The sequence below is a fragment of the Rhinopithecus roxellana genome, chromosome 16 (assembly GCF_007565055.1).
Source record: "Rhinopithecus roxellana isolate Shanxi Qingling chromosome 16, ASM756505v1, whole genome shotgun sequence".
Classification (NCBI taxonomy): Eukaryota; Metazoa; Chordata; class Mammalia; order Primates; family Cercopithecidae; genus Rhinopithecus; species Rhinopithecus roxellana.
In genome coordinates, this window is record NC_044564.1 from 95254837 (window position 1) to 95271428 (window position 16592).

At 50.6% G+C, this 16592-nt stretch overlaps 1 protein-coding gene across 4 annotated transcripts in view; it reads left to right on the forward strand.

The window, feature by feature from the left end:
* The window catches only part of DAB2IP (DAB2 interacting protein), a 186799-nt gene that overhangs the window by 884 nt on the left and 169323 nt on the right, over positions 1-16592 (forward strand). The window contains exon 1 of one of the 4 annotated variants that reach the window (XM_030919965.1): positions 418-681. The exons of 2 other annotated variants lie outside the window; for them this stretch is intronic. The gene's annotated coding sequence lies outside the window, so the exon portion shown is untranslated. Of the gene's footprint in view, positions 1-417; positions 682-16592 lie in introns of those variants that run through there. One more of the 4 variants, XM_030919962.1, reaches the window with a different exon arrangement.

Below are 16592 nucleotides of genomic sequence, written 5' to 3' on the forward strand. Positions count from 1 at the left end.
CACGCAGGGCGCACAGAAAAGTTTTAAGTGGTCAGCGGATGAGGGAAGATTCTAGCGGGAAGGGGAGCTGTAGGGTGGAAGAGGGGTAAGTAAAGCAAAGTCGCGGCCCACTTCTCGGTCCCGTACCCTCATAGCACCGAAACGGAAGCAGAGATTATCTCTGGACTCCTGGAGGCCTGCGGACTCCGGGAGGGGAGGGGGCGTGTGGTCCGGTCGGCATCTTGGGCCAGCACTAGGCTGGGGAGTGTGTGCTCTGAGCTGAGGGCCTCGGCTCTGCCCAGTCCGGCCTGGGCGGGGCGGTGGTGGGGAGGTCGATTGACCAAACAGGTGCGCCCCCGCCCCTCCGCTCCCCGCCCTCGCTGGGTCCCCGGCCTGCGGGCGGAGCCGTGGGCGGCTGGGCCTACGATTGGCAGGGCTGGGCAGGCCGGGTGGCCGCGGGAGCCCGGGAGCCGGAGAGCGGCGGCGCCGGGGGAGGCGCGGAGCCCGCCGGAGCGCGCTCCTGCCTGGCCAGCCGCCTACTCCGCCCGCCCAGCTCCACTCGGCCCAGCTGGCGCGACGGAAACTTTCCTGCAGCCGCCCGGCGACTTCGCGACTCCGCCGCTTCGCAACCCTGGTCCTGGGCCGCTCGGGCTCCGGAGCCTTTGGGATGGCAGCGCCCAGCGGCCCTGCCCGCGCGTAGAGGTAAAAGCTGGTGGCCGCGGCTCAGGTGGAGGGGGCCCGGGTGGTTTGCCGGGAACCGAGCAGCATCCCGGGTTCGGGAGGATCCGAGGGCTCCGATGCGAGGTGTTGGGGTAGGGGACTGAGGAATGGGGTGGCGACTTTGCTGTATTTACCCCGCTTTTACCCTGCAGTCCCCTCTCCCGCAGGGAAATCTGCGCGATACATTGACCCTTTAAACTTTCCTGTGTGCCCTGCCCAGATCTCGACCGCCGGGACCCAGGGCTGGCGCTGTTTTCTTGGGAGAGTACAACATAGGCGATCGCGAGGAAGGCGTCCCCAGCTGGGGCCCGCGGGCGGCTTGAGTTGGGGATGGGGGGGTGCCAGCCTACCGATCCCCAAGGCTTCCAGCGCTCTGACAAACTTCAGACCTTCCTCAGCTCACCCTGGGGATTGGTGATGGGGCAACCAACCAAACCTCTCCACCCAGAGCCAGGCACCCCCTGGGGCACCCAAGTTTTGGGTATTTTTGTTCAATCCTAGCCAATCCTAAATTATCAGGGAGGCGATTGACAGGGCTGGGTGGTTGAAGTGAGGTCTCTTTTCCGTTTCCTGGGCTGCTCTGGACCCCATCTTCCGTGAAAACACCTTGGGCTCAGCAGAGTGGGAACAGGGACCAACGCCACCTGGTTCCAATGCTCAGCCTGGTGGGAATGGCTGCAGGGTGTTCTGGTCTCTGGATGGTCCACTCTTGAGCTATCTGGTGTGAGCCATATGGAAACTCCTCTCCCTCTGGCCCCTTCTGCTGTTAAGGAGGGAAATTTTACCTTAATTTTGATTGTGAGTGGGTGAGTAGGTAGCTTGTCACCAATAAGGACCAATCTTTAACATTATTCCTTCTTAATGTTAACTCCTTTCCGTGTTTTATGACCCAGGACAGAACACCTAAGAGTAAAAAAATGGAACCAAACACCTACCTCTTGAGCCCAGGGAACCTGGGTTCCAACATCGACCCCTGCAGCTCACTAGCTGTGTATCTGTGGGCAGGTTTCCTAACCTCTTAGAGCTCAAGGGTCCCGTCCAAGGGGGATATAGGGAGGCTTTTTCAAGGTGAGTCGTCGAAGGCGCCTGGCTCATAGGACAGCCGTCTTGTGCAGCCAATCTATATCCTGGAGCTTGTGCCCTCTTGCTGTCTGAGAGAGCCAGCATCCTCGTGCCTCAGTTTCCCCTCTTCTAGAAAGTTGGTAAGGACCAGCCCCTCTTAATTAGTCCTTTTGAGAAAAGTGCACAGTGCACACACCCACAATTTCAGTGGGTTTGTAGGCTTGGATTTAAACAGCGTCACATGTTCTTATCCCTGCAATGAACTATTCAGAATGTACAAGGCTTCTGTCTATCCTGATCTCTCCCCCTTTCCCCACCCCCTTTTAGACACCTGGAGGTAACTATTGTAAATGGCAAGGAAGAGCAAATGAACTAAATAACCAGCATGATGGGGAAAAGGGCTGACCTGCAGAACCTGGCCCAAAGTCACCTTCAAGATCACCTTGCTCCCCTATCCCCCCATTCTTACTTCCCTGGTGCTGTGTCCCCACTTGGTGAACATCTAGTCTTTTTTTGCTAGGGTTCTATAGTAACAGTGAATTCACTAGACAGTTGGTTTCATGATTGGGAAACTCTTGGTTTCATGATTGAGCAACATTCTTCCTGTTTGGGACAGAAATCTGTGTCTCTATGACTTCTATCCACTGGTTCTGGAACAACCCTTGGGGCATCTCTTACTGTCTCAATTATTCACTGTGGTCCCCTGGTGCCTGGCATTCTGTTCCGTCCCTTCAGTATTCAACACACAGGCACTGAGGTTGGTAATGATCATAGCACTATTTATTGAGTGTTTATTATATGTCAGACCTTGCCCTGAGGACTTAACATATATTATTTTCTTGCACCCATAAAACAAACCCATGAGGCTGATTATTTTCTTATCTTCATTTTGCATATAAGAAACAGGTTTAGAGAGGTTAAGGGACTTACCCAAGATCCTACAACTGGCAAGGGGCTGGCTGGGCTGTGCACCAAACTCAGCATCTGTATCTGTCTTTAGAGCACGTGCTTCGCTTTTGACCTTTGCTTGCATACGTGCCTCTGTGTGTGTGTGTGTGTATGTGTGTGCCCGCATGCATGTGCACGTGCATGACTGTGTACCTGGGACTAGTGTGTGACAACAATGCTTTTATTACAAGCACCTGGAGCACCTGTTAAAATGCAGATTCCTCATCTCTACTCCAGGCCCTTGGATCTGCACTTTAAACCACCCCCCCACCCCCACCCCCACCTCCACCTGGCCCAGGCCATTTTCCTGCAGGTCACAGTTTGAGGGCCATAGCACTAAGGTACTCTTAGGAAGAGGATGTGGAATATAGGTTTCAACATATCTGAAATTATTCTTGGCTTCACTCTCTGGAGCTGGTCACTTTTCCTTTCTAGGGCTTTCTCCCAAGTTAAGATGGGCATGCGCTTCCATCCACTGGTGGGTGGAATGGAGCAGGCCCTTGGCTGATGGGAGCCCTGGCAAAGCTTCTCCTGCCACAAGTGGATGTGCTTGCGGGCAGACCTGTGGCACCCCCAAGATCACTGGCCTCTGCTTTCTAGGATTGGTGTGCCTTAGATGAGGCCCTCGTGCTCAGGTTATTTTATTTTGGAGACAGGGACTCACTCTGTCGCCCAGGCTGGAGTGTAGTGGTACTATCATAGCTCACTGAGGTCTCAAACTCCTGTGCTCCAGTGATCCTCCCACCTCAGCCTCCTTAGTAGCTGGGACTACAGGCACATGCTACCATGCTTTGCTAATTTTTTAATTTTTAGTAGAGATGAAGTCTTGCTATGTTGCTCAGGATGGTCTCGATCTCCTGAGTTCCTGATGCTCCTGCCTCAGCCTCCCAAAGTGCTGGGATTGTAGTTGTAAGCCACCGTACCCAGCCTCTGCTCAGGTTTTTCACCCACAGTGCTGGGGACCCTGGAGAGGTTGGCAGAAACCTCTCCCTCCCCTCTACACCTTCTTCCTCCATCCTCCTATGGTGGCCTCTGGCCCTCTAGGAGAAGGTGTTGGGTCTGCATCTCGGGGGGAGAGGAGTGGGGTGGTTCTGTTGTGTGCCCATCTGTTTTTTATCTCCATCCCTTCCCTTGGAGGATTGCTCTGTGGGCCATTGGGCAGCTCTGGGGAAATGTCTGGGGAAAATGTGAGACTGCCTGGCCTGGGTTGACTCAGGAGATACAGGGTAAGGAATCACATAGACCCCCACTGTGTCACAATTCTAGCCTACCAGCTGTGCTGTAGACAGGGGGCTTGTTCTGCCTTGGACCTGTTTGATCCTGCTGAAAGCACAAAATTATTAAACATCCATTTTGTGAAAGAGGTCACTGGAGTCCAGGAAACTGCAGTGACATTTCCAAAGCCCCAATGTGTGTATGTGGGCAGGGGATGGCATGGTGATAAGAATCAGGACCTGAATCCAGGTGCCTTGACAATAAGGCACTCTGGCCTTTTTTGCAGTCTATTTCATGCCTCACTATTTTTCTGCCCTACCTGGTTGTGGCTTTGGTGCCAGAGCCCTCACCTGGAAGATTGAAGACCTGGGCCATGATCGGGCTGTGTGATCCTGGGCAGGGCTGGTCATCTCTTAAAACGTTAGGTTTCTCTTCTGTAAAGGGACTGGAGGTGGGGCTTTTTGGCCAGATCTCTGAGGTTCTTTCCCACCTTGACATTCACAAGTTGGACTCTGTCTACATTTCCTCTCTGCATTTCTAGGGAGAGGTTATGGGCTCAGGGCATGGGTGAAGGGTTGAGTTGGGCTGGAGGGCAGAGTGCTCCATGGGAATTACTACGAAAGGGGCCAGAAAGGCTCTTATGGGAATGGTGGCCAGTGGGGCCGGGACACCTAGGGGCAGTCCAGTGTGGGACAGGTAGTGGAGGAAGCCCAGGGGAGAGGGAGGTCACTTACCTTAGAATTACACAGTATTTTGCACCCTGATCCTTGCAAGAAGGTGACGGTGGGAATGACGGGGAGTCAAGGGCAGGAGCCAAGGGGGAGTGTGGGGGCACTAGGGCCTACCCCACTGCAGCCCCTCTCAGCCCTGGGTAGTCTTGACCAGGAGACAAGGGGGACACATAAGGACCTTGTCTCCCTTCCAAGCCATCACATATCTCTCCTCTGGGCTTCCGGAATCAGCCTTTCCTGAATCTGACCTGAACGATTCTAACCTCTCCCTGGAGCGAGCAGCTGGCTGAGGGGGTCCAGCTGCCTGTTTCCCATCCCAGGTGAGCCTCCAGCAACACAGCTTCCTAAAGTAGCCCTTGGTAACCACAGCCTCTGCTGGCCACTTACTGTCATGTGAGTGGCTTCCTGTTAACCACGAGATCAAAGCCAAGCTCCCTGGCCTGGCAAACACAGCCCAATGGCTGCCTCCAGTTTTCCTCCCTGCCTCTTCTTTCTCTGCGCTTCAGGTTTTATGTTGCCTGGACTTTGCCTGTGACTTCCAGAATGCCCTTTTCTCTCTGCCACTGCTTACTGCCCAAATTCTTCCTGCCCCTCTGGGTGTAGCACCAATTTCACCTCCATTTGGTCTCATTGCCCCTCTAAGGGTGAGCCGTTCCCCACTGAGGTCCTGGCTTGCAGCTCTTTCTTACTAACTGCCCTGCTTTGACTGGCGTTGTCTGCTTGCCTGTCCCCTGTGATGGGCTCTGGGCTCTAGAAATTGCTCTAGTAAGTGCCCTAGTGAATGCCTGGAAAGCTTTGTAGAGTTGGACTAGCTTTGAATCAGGCATGATTTTTCCACTCCTGCTCCAACTGCTGTGCCTGCACCCCGCTCCTCAACACAGTCAAGTGGGGAGCCTCGCAGTCAGCTCTGGGCAGGGCTGGCTCTAGCAAGTGACAAGCAACAGATGGAGAGATGCCTATGGTTTGCAGAGGACTTATCTGCTTCGTTTGGATTGTTCTTTTCTTTCTTTCTTTCTTTCTTTCTTTCTTTCTTTCTTTCTTTCTTTCTTTCTTTCTTTCTTTCTTTCTTTCTTTCTTTCTTTCTTTCTTCTTTTTCCTTTTTCTTTCCTTTCCTTCTTTTCCTTCTTTTCTTTTCTTTTCTTTCTTTTTTTTGAGACAGGGTCTACTTCTGTTGCCCAGGCTGGAGTGCAGTGGCGTGATCTTGACTCACTGCAACCTCCGCCTTCCATGCTCAAACGATTCTCCCACCTCAGCCTCTCGAGTAGTTGGGACTACAGGTGCTGGCCACCATGCCCAGCTAATTTTTGTATTTTTTGTAGAGACAGGGTTTCCTCATGTTGCCCAAGCTGGTCTTGAACTCCTGAGCTTAAGTGATCGACCCACCTCAGGCTCCCAAAGTGTTGGGATTACAGGCATGAGCTACCATGCCTAGCCCTATCATTTGGATTGTTATTGATCTGCTTCTTAAAAAAAAACTTTATTCTGGCTGTGTGGCATCAAGTGGGACGGGCCTAGAAGCAGGTTGGGGAAAGCCACCTGTCAGTGTCCGTCCCCAACTACAGGCTGAATTTCAGGTCTCAAATGAGAATAGCCAAATTCACCTGTTCTTTAGAATTATTATTGGTTTTTGAAGACAGGATCTCACTTTGTCACTCAGGCTGGAGTGCAGTGGCATGATCTTGGCTGACTGCAACCTCCACCTCCTGGGCTCAAGTGATCCTCCCATCTTAGCCTCCCTAGAGTATCTGGGACTACAGGCGCGTGCCATCATGCCTGGCTAATTTAAAAATTGTTCTTCTTGTAGAGATGAGGTCTCACTATATTGCCCAGGCTGGTCTTGAACTCCTAGGCTCAAGCAATCCTCCCACCTTGACCTCCCAAAGTGCTGGGATGGTATGCATGAGCCACCGTACCCAGCTTCTTTAGAATTCTTAAGAGTGTTTATAAAGTACTTGTGAAGGGCCTGTGGGGGTCATTGGGATTGTGTTGGGGGCCCACAGACATGGTCCCCACAGACATGGACATCGAGGAGTCACATGGCTTTTCTAGGGTTGCACCATTATTTGTGGCCAGAAAGTTCACAGAAACGTCTGTCCCTGAGTTCAGAGGGGACTGTTGAGCCTCAGAGGCCAAAAGGGAGAGAAAAAAATGAGGACCAAGAATACATATGAACGCTGGGTGTGCTAGCTCACGCCTGTGATCCCAGCACTTTAGGAAGCCAAGGCGGCAGGTCACCTGAGGTCAGGAGTTCAAGACCAGCCTGGCCAACATTGTGAAACCCTGTCTTTAATAAAAATACAAAAAAGGAAAAGAAAAAAAAAAGAAATTAGCCAGGTGAGGCCGGGCGCAGTGGCTCACGCCTGTAATCCCAGCACTTTGGGAGGCCGAAACGGGCGGATCACGAGGTCAGGAGATCAAGACCATCCTGATTAATGAGGTGAAACCCCGTCTCTACTAAAAAAACACAAAAAACTAGCCAGGCGAGGTGGCGGGTGCCTGTAGTCCCAGCAGCTTGGGAGGCTGAGGCAGGAGAATGGTGTAAACCCGGGAGGCGGAGCTTGCAGTGAGCTGAGATCTGGCCACTGCACTCCAGCCTGGGCGACAGAGCCAGACTCCGTCTCAAAAAAAAAAAAAAAAAAAAAATTAGCCAGGTGTGGTGGTGCATGCCTGTAATCCCAGCTACTCAGGAGGCTGAGGCAGGAGAATTGCTTGAACCCAGGAGGCAGAGGTTGCAGTGAGCTGAGATGGCACCACTGCACTCCAGCCTGGGTGACAGAGTGAAACTCTGTCTCAAAAAAAAAAAAAAAAAAAAAAAAAAAAGTGTGCTAAAACACAAAGCATTTATACCACACTTTCTGGTGTGCAAGGTGCTTTCTTCAGAGGGTCCCCTCCCAGTCCCTCTGTAACTTTCTGCTGAGGAAACCAAGGCTCTGAGGAAACACAGCTCAGCTCCCATGGCTGGAGGGACCCAGCTCAGGACTTCCCTGACTCCCCTCACTCCAGGTCCAGTGCTCACGGGCAGGGCTCAGAGTGGGTGCTGGAAGCAGGCTGTCCTTATTGACAGCTCCCAATTCAGAGTAAGGATTTTTTTTTCTTTGACATTCTTGTGTTGGGATCACTTTCCCTGTTACTATCATTGGATAAGCGTGAACTCAGGCAGTAGGGGGTGAGGGAGGTGGGACCAGGAAGAATGGCAGCATCCTTCTTTTTTTTTTTTTCTTAAGATGGAGTGTCGCTCTGTTGCCCAGGCTGGAGTGCAGTAGCACGATTTCAGCTCACTGCAACCTCTGCCTCCTGGGTTCAAGCAGTTCTCCTGTCTCAGCCTCCTGAGTAGTTGGGACTACAGGTACATGCCACCACGCCTGGCTGATTTTCATATTTTTAGTAGAGACGGGGTTTCACCATATTGGTCAGGCTGGTCTCAAACTCCTGACCTTAAGTGATCCACCTGCCTGGGCCTTCCAAAGTGCTGGGATTACAGGCATGAGCCACCACGCCTGGCCGGCAGTGTTCTTAAGAATGTAGCGAACACCTGTGCAGATGGGCCAGGTGACCAGGTCAGAGATCTCTGTCCTGAAGTAGGAAGCCCCCTCTCCTTGTAGGTGACAGGGGCTGATACCTAGTAAAGACTCATCTTGGAGTGAGGTCTGATGGATGCTAGGATACTGGAGGGAGAGGAGAGAGATTGGTGATAGGCTGGTTTTATGTTCAGATACTCCTATCATTCCTTTGGGTTTTTCTTATTTTTTTTGAGATGGGGTCTTGCTCTGTCACCTAGGCTGGAGTGCAGTGCCACAATCATGGCTCACTGTAGCTTGAACTCCTGGGCTGAAGCAATCCTCCCATCTCAGTCTCCCAAGTAGCTGGTACTGCAGGCAAGCACCACCATGGCTAGCTATTTTTTTAAAAATTTTTTGTAGAGATGGGGTCTTGCTGTACTGTCCAGGCTGGTGAACTCCTGGCCTCAAGCAATCCTCCCACTTAAGCAATCCTTCCACTTCGGCCTCCCAAAGTGCTGAGATTACAGACATGAGTCACCACTTCATCGTTCCTTTGTTACTTCCTGTCCTACTTACTGTTGCCTTATCAGTTTGTCTGTCTCTGCCCCTACCCCTGTCCCTAGACAGAGCATCCTAGCACAGGTGCCTCATGGTTTTCCCCTCTGGGTGACCCTAGAGCAAGACCCACCTTTTAAGAGAGGAGGGGAGGGAATGTGAATAAGTAAATAAATAAGCTGATGAATGAGGGACTCTTCTCAGCATCTTTGGTGACCTTGTCTGACTATCACTGGCTGTAGAATGTGTGACAACTGAGTCCACCAGACAATGGCTGTTTGCCGGGGGCAGCAGGACCCAGCCAGACATAATGGAAGCAGGCCCTGGCCGGAGCAGGGTCCTCAGAGCCTTTCCCGGCAGAGGGAACGCCGTCAAAGCTAGTGCTGCTTCCGGGAGGAGAGAATTCCCAAAAGGCTCTGTCAGCCCCTCTGATAGGGATCTGCAGGGTGTGTGTGAGATTTGTTTTTCAGCCAGGATGTGGGGGAGTTAAAAATAGACACCCTAATCCCTTGAGTTCGTGTCACACTTGACGCTGTGCAGAGCCCTATGGCTCCATTATCTCACTTGAGTGGCTCGGCAGCCTTTGACGTGGGGAGAGGTTGCGCTGCCCGCTTTATAAACGAGCATGTGGAGGTGTGCACCCAGTTTCTCACTTGAGACTGTACCCCAAATTCAGTGGCAGAACCTGTCTGATCCCCAGCCCCTGAGGTCTGTGTTTTATATTCTTAGGAGAAGCCAGATGAGAGTCAACAGGCTCCAGGAGGGAAGGGGGTTGGTGGAAACAATAGGTGTAGATTTTTAAGCAAAGCAGCAAGGATGGCAGGGAGACTAAGAATGAATCGAAGTCCCAGGGAGCAAAGGCTCAGGATGGGCTTGGGGAGCAGCTGAGGACTATAACTGGGTTGGAGCAGGAGTTGGGGGGGCAAGGTAGTGATGGGAATAAAGCAGAAAAGTACCATCAGGACCCCAAATCGAGGACCTAGAATGCCATGATAAGGATAGTGAACGTAAAGCTGTAGGCAATAGGGAGCCATTGAGGATTACAGAGCACAGTAGCTTCCTGCTGTAACAACCATGCATTGCAATGATGCGCTGACTTTGCTATAGGTATTACTTTATGGTATTTGACAGAATATATATTTTTTAAACTCTCAGAAGACACCTGTCCATCCTGACCTCTCTTTATGGAACCTTGCATCGTGCTGTGGGTTGCACCCCATTTTCTGCTGCCTTTTGGTTTTGGGAGGAGCCCACTCTGGGGCAAAGTCTGTAACTAGGTTTCTTGGCTTTTTCTAGTTTTTGTTTGTTTGTTTGTTTGTTTGGTTTTGAGACGGCATCTCACTCTGTCGCCCAGGCTAGAGTGCAGTGGCGTGATCTCAGCTCACTGCAACCTCTGCCTCCCGAGTTCAAGCGAGTCTCCTGTCTTAGCCTCCCCAGTAGCTGGGACTACAGGTGTGTGCCACCACGCCTGGCTAATTTCTTTGTATTTTTAGTAGAGATGGGGTTTTGCCATGTTGGCCGGGCTCGTCTTGAACTCCTGACCCCAGGTGATCCATCCGCCTCGACCTCCCAAAGTGCTGTGATTACAGGTCTGAGCCACTGCGCCCAGTCTTCTAGTTTTTAATCTAGGTGCTCCTGGTTGTCCATCTGTCTGTCTTTCCCATGGTGGGAGGAATTAAGTGAGAGGGAGGAGGTAGTGGCTGAAGTACTGGAGGAAGGCTCTTCCACTCTCCTGACCTGACTCATTGAAACTTTTACAGGATGTCTGGTGCATCTGACCCCCTGCCACTGACAAGCTCCCAGACCACCAGGATCATTTTTCTCTTCTTTCCAGTTCCACTCCTCCTGCTTTGGGACCCCCCTTCGGCTCCCAACTTCTCCAGGGAGCCTGCACCAATTGTTTCAGCAACACTGGCCTTTTCTGCACGTTTTAGCGTCCCATGGCCCTCTAACTTGTACCTTCTTTGCTCCTTCCCTAGCTAGGCCAAGGCCCCTGGTGGGCAGGATAAGAGCTAAGAAAGATCTGAGCTGGACAGACCATTGGAAATCTTCTGGTGCAATCCATCCATTTTAGAATTAGGGGGATAGAGGTCTGGGTTTGCTTAAAACTTCATGACAAGTTCCTGGCAGAGCTGGGATTCAAACCTGGATCTCCAGGGCTATCTTGGTCCTTGGCTGCAACATCACCCACTTCTCAGAGCCACTCTGCTTCTCAGCCCCAAGAACCAAGAATTCCCAGCTCTGCAAGAATCAGTTTTGCAGCCTTGGCTCCTCCTAGGCCTGGGAGCCAGCAACACCAAGCCTGCAGGTTCCCAGAGAGGGCTCCTGGCGTCGGTGTGGCTTAGTCACAGGGATGAGATCACTACTCACCTCTGGATAAGGGGAGGATGCCAAGGTTTGGGAACTTTCACTCTGATGCACTTGATTTTGTGTGTGTGTGTGTGTGTGTGTGTAAGGAAAACAAACCTGTTGGTTGGGACTTTGTACTTGGCTCATGAACTGTGGGCTTGGGGAAGCTGCTGGGGCATGATAAGCACTTGTACTATGCCATCTCACAGCTTCCCAGGACAGTGGCTCTGTGTCAGGAAGGAGCCTGGCCCAGACCCAGAACCTGGTGTTAGCATTTGCTCTGCCTCACATTGGCTGTGTGACCCTGAGCATGGTGCATGACCTCTCTGGGCTATAATGATAATATCTAGCAGCTCACACTTTCTGAGTGCTTTCCATGGTCAGTCACTCGGCTTAAGGCTTTCCAAGCATCAGCCCATTTAGTTCTCACAGTAGACCCATGAAGTCCTGTTTTCATCTCTGTTTTGCAGATGAGGAAACTGAGTCCCAGAGAGGAGGAGTGACTTGCCTAAGGTCACCCAGCTGGGAAGGGGAGAGCCAGGGTTTGAATACAGGTCTTCCCAACTCCAAAGCCTATGGTGTCAGGCACTCTGCTGCCCTGCCCTCTAGCTGCAGGGCTACCTCCTGAGGGATTGTGGAAGTGTAAGTATGGAGAAAGCAGGTGTAATTAAGCAGGTGAGGGGTGGGAAGGTGATGAATGAAGGGTCTTCTACACTGATATCATTCTCCATCTTCCAACTGTCCAAGAATAGTCAGAGAGGGGCACAGAAGAGGGCAGGTACAGCAGTATCCAGGCTCCATGAGAGGAAGGGCACATTTGAAGACATGATTTCATGGACCGCCAGTCCTGGGCCCATCTCTTTCCACCCCCTATAGGTCACTGGCTTTTTGGATGTTGATTGTAATTCCTTTCCCATCCTCCCCTAGAAGGTACCTTCAAGGCAGGGGCTTGCTAAGGGACTTCATTTTGAGTGGAGTAACCATAAGGTTGTTTGTTTGTTTGTTTGTTTGTTTTTGAGACAGTCTCACTCCATCACCCATGCTGGAATGAGTGGTGCAATCTTGGCTCGCTGGAACCTCTGCTTCCTGAGTTCAAGCAATTCTCCTGCCTGAGCCTCCCGAGTAGCTGGGATTATAGGCGCCTGCCACCATGCCTGGCTAATTGTTGTAATATTTGGTAAAGACTAGATTTTGCCATGTTGGCCAGGCTGGTCTCGAACTCCTGACCTCAACTCCTGAGGCCTGCCTCAGCCTCCCAAAGTGCTGGGATTACAGGTGTGAGCCATCGTGCCCGGCCTTGACCATAGCGTTTTGATTCAGATTTGGAACAGAAATCTGTTGATGGCCACTGAATCCTGGGCTTGGGGTAGGAGCTAGGGAAAGCACCAAGTAACTTGTTCCCACCCCAAGGAAGCTAAGTACAGCAGACAGGATAAGGAGGTGTGTGTGGTCTAAGGTTCATCACACAGACCTGGCTTTGAGTTCTGGCTGCTCTACCTACCAGCTGTTTGACCTTGGACAAAGTTATCTTATTTCTCTGATCCTCAGTATTCTTAACTATAAATTGGGGATAATAATGCCTATTTTTTAGGGCTGTTTTTAGATTAATTAAAAAAATTTTTTTTGAGACAGGGTCTCACTCTGTTGGCCAGGCTGGAATGCAGTGGTGCGATCTTGGCTCACTGCAATCTCTGCCTCCTGGGTTCAAGAAATTCTCCCACCTCAACCTCCTGAGTAGTTGTGATTACAGGTGTGTGTCACCACACCCATCTGATTTTTGTATTTTTAGTAGACACGGGGTTTCACCATGTTTGCCAGGGTGGTCTCGAACTCCTGGCCTCAAGTGATCCACCTGCCTCGGTCTCCCAAATTGCTGGGATTATAGGCATGAGCCACTGCGCCCGGCCTAGATTAAAATTATACATGCAGAGAAAGAACACAGAACAGTGTCTGCACATCATAAACATTTAATAAATGCTACAGTTTTGCTATTATTATTTGCATTATTATTACTGATGGTCTTCTTAATGCACTTTGCAGCAGTCTTGGGATCCTCTGGCCATACCCCTTTCCAGAACTTACTGCCTTTGGTGAAGGTAGTTCTGGGTAGGGGAAGGTCTGAATTAAAGAGTCAGTCTAGGAAACATAGGAAAACCCTACCTCTACAAAAAAAAAAAAAAAAAAATAGTAATAAATACCTGGGACTGGTGGTGTGTGCCTGTAGTCCCAGCTACTCTTGAGGCTGAGGTGGGAGGATTGCTTAAGTCCGGGAGGTTGAGGCTGCAGTGAGCTGGAGCCGTGATCATGCCACTGCACTCCCACTTTGGTGACAGAATGAGACCCTGCCTTGAAAAAAAATTATTATTTTTAATGTGAATGATTTTTCTCTTGGAGATACACAGGGTCTCAAATCAGTCAAAAAAAAAAGGTGTCTGAACATGGGTTTTTAAGGAAGCTGCTTTGATGAATAGAGAAAGGGGATAATAGAGAAAAAGATTTCTTTAAGGTGCTTAAAATTTATCTTTTGCGTGGTATTTTCCCCTGTGAGCCTGTTTCTGCTGTGTAAGTCACCGGGGTGAGTGTTTGTTGAAGCAGGCATGCTGGGTTAAGGTGGGGCAGGGCGGAACCCCAACAAGTCTCAGCTGCTGCTCCTCCCTCCCTCCTGAGAACCGCTGAGGTCCCCCTTAGAGAGAGAGCCTGCTCAGCCTTTGGGGAAGCCACAAATTGGTGAAGTTGGTGTAGACAGCAGTGTGTGTGTGTTTGTGTGTTGTGTGTATGTGTTGGTGGGGGGAGGTGAGAGGTCTAGGGGGTTTCCCAGAGGAAGAAAGGCTAGAGCCAGGCCCAGGAGGACAATTGCTCAGGTTTCTGCAAACAGGATTGCAAAATCACTTTTCACGAGCTTACCCGGTTCTCCATCGGAGTCTTGCAGGCAGGTCAGCTGGCAGCCCCCAAGCTTGGCAGTTAGGACACTTGGGGAGGTGGGGGAGGGGAGGATGTCAAATCCTGCCTCAGTTTCCCCATTTGTCCTGGCTATTCCTAGAGCCCTGTTTATCTAGGTCATGCTTTTGGACAGGAAGCAGAGAGATGTGGAAGGAGAAGATGCGGGTTTGGGATAAGAGTTGAGTCTGTCACTTCCCACTGTGTGCCCTCAGGCAGGTCCTTCCTTCTCCAGCTGCCTCGGCTCCTCAGCGTTTTGAGGTTTCGGTGAGGTAACGTGTGTAAAGTGCTTAGCACAGAGCTGGCATGAGGTAGTGCCTGTAATTAGAAACCACCTTGGCCACTGTTGTTTTTAGCCTGGGACCCACCTCACCCCGACCTGACCGCCCTCTCCTCTTGCCTTCTCCGGAGTTCCTGTTTGTTGTTGACATCCTCCTCACCAACTAATGCAGGGATTTTTAAAGTATTTATATCCTTGCTGGAATTTCTCTTTGCATTGTTTAGTTAATTACCAAATTGAATTACAGCAAATAATTTCACTTCCTTTCCAGTGCTAGGGCAGGAAGTGGCCCGGTGCCTTTTTTACTGTGATTGAGATGATTATTGAGATATTTGATGATGATGATGTCTCCTTCCCCTGAGAGGTTCGCTTCCTCTTAGATCAGCTCCAACGGCCCCATAAATCAAGTAGCAGCCACGTGCTTGGAACATAAATCTTGTTGAGGATGTTGATGCTTTGACCACGTGTGGTTTTTGGTGTTTGGGCAACTCGAAAATTCGCGGAGGGATAGTTGAAAAGACTCCTTTTAAATATTCAGAACAAATGACCTATGTGCTTATTGGAGAAGTGCTGTCCAATGGCATACAAATTAAAAATCAAGGCACAGGGAGAAGGCTTCAGATGGCAAAAAATCAGTGGCTCTTCTCCACACCTTGACAGTGTTGATAAGTGTTGGCTTTTGCCCTGTCCCTTGTGGCTCCAGGGTGGGGAAGCAGTTTGGATAAAGACATGGGGTTGAAACTGATGTGTTGGGGGACTTCAGATCCCTGTCCTGCCATTTAGTAGCTACAGGAATTAATTGCGGCCGCTTAACTTTCCCTGGGTTCTAAAACAAGGGATACAAGATAACTGGCTTCATAGGTCTATGTTGTAAGAGTTTTGCTTCACACAATGCCTGGCACATGATAAGCACTGGTAAGTAAGCCATTACTTTTAACTCACGGATCCTCATCATGTTCTTTACCCAAAGACCCTTCCCATCCTGCCTTTCTAGCCTTGACCTCCTTCTTGCAAGATGATAACCAGGACTCAGTGCATCCAGGACTCTCCCACCTCTGCACTTCTTTTTTTTCTTTCTTTTTTTTTTTTTTTTTTTGAGATGGAGTCTCACTCTGTTGCCCAGACTGGAGTGCAATGGCATGGTCTCGGCTCACTGCAACCTCTGCCTCCTAGGTTCAAGCAGTTCTCCTGCCTCAGCCTCCCAAGTAGCTGGGATTACAGGCATGTGCCACCACGCCTGGCTAATTTTTGTATTTTCAGTAGAGATGGGGTTTCACTGTGTTGGCCATGCTGGTCTCAAACTCCTGATCTTGTGATCCACCTGCCTTGGCTTCCCAAAGTACTGGGATTATAGGCGTGAGCCACCACATCTGGCCCCACCTCTGCACTTCTGTTATGCAGTTTCTACTATTTGGAACATTCCCTACTTGGTCTCTGCCCATAGAATCCTTTCTTTTTCTTTCTTTCTTTTCTTTTTTTTTTTTTTTTTTGAGATGGAGTCTTGCTCTATTGTCCAGGCTGGAGTGCAGTGGTGTGATCTTGGCTCACTGCAACTTCTGCCTCCCGGGTTCAAGTGGTTCTCCTGCCTCAGCCTTCTGAGTAGCTGGGACTATAGGGGTGTGCCACCGTGCCCAGCTAATTTTTGTATTTTCAGTAGAGACGGGGTTTCGTCATGTTGGCCAGGGTGGTCTTGAACTCTTGACCTCAGGTGATCCATGAGCCACGGCCACCCACAGTGCTGGGATTACAGGCGTGAGCCACCGTGCCTGGCCTCTTTTCCTTTCAGAACTTATCTCAAGCACTGTGCTGTCCATGAAATTTCCTATGGCCCCTCAACCTTAACTGCCTTAGTGTAGGACATGGCAGCCAAGGACCTGCTCTCAAATAACTTCCTCTTTTTTTTTTTTTTGAGACAGAGTCTTGTTGCCCAGGCTAGAGTGCAATGGCACAATCTCAGCTCACTGTAACCTTGGCCAGAATTTGACCCCACTTGCCTCCCACCCTGATCCCTGGGGATTCCTGTGGCCCTACTGTGGTTGCCTCCTGCAGGATGTAGGTGAGGGAGAGGCGGGAAGGCTGCAGGGAAGAGAAGAGCCTCCTGTTTATCGAGGCACAGCCTTCTCTTGCCTTTCTGGGGAAAAATGCTCCTTTTGGAGTTCTCTTTTTTATCTGAAATTCTCTGGGGAGCAATTACCTGACGGTGGGAATTATCTACTGTCTTTATTCTAGTGCCTGTCTGCCTGAGCTCCCTCTTGGAGTAATTGATTTTGGTAATTTAGAGTTTCTGAACGTTTCTTAGGAGAGGGTGTGGGTGCC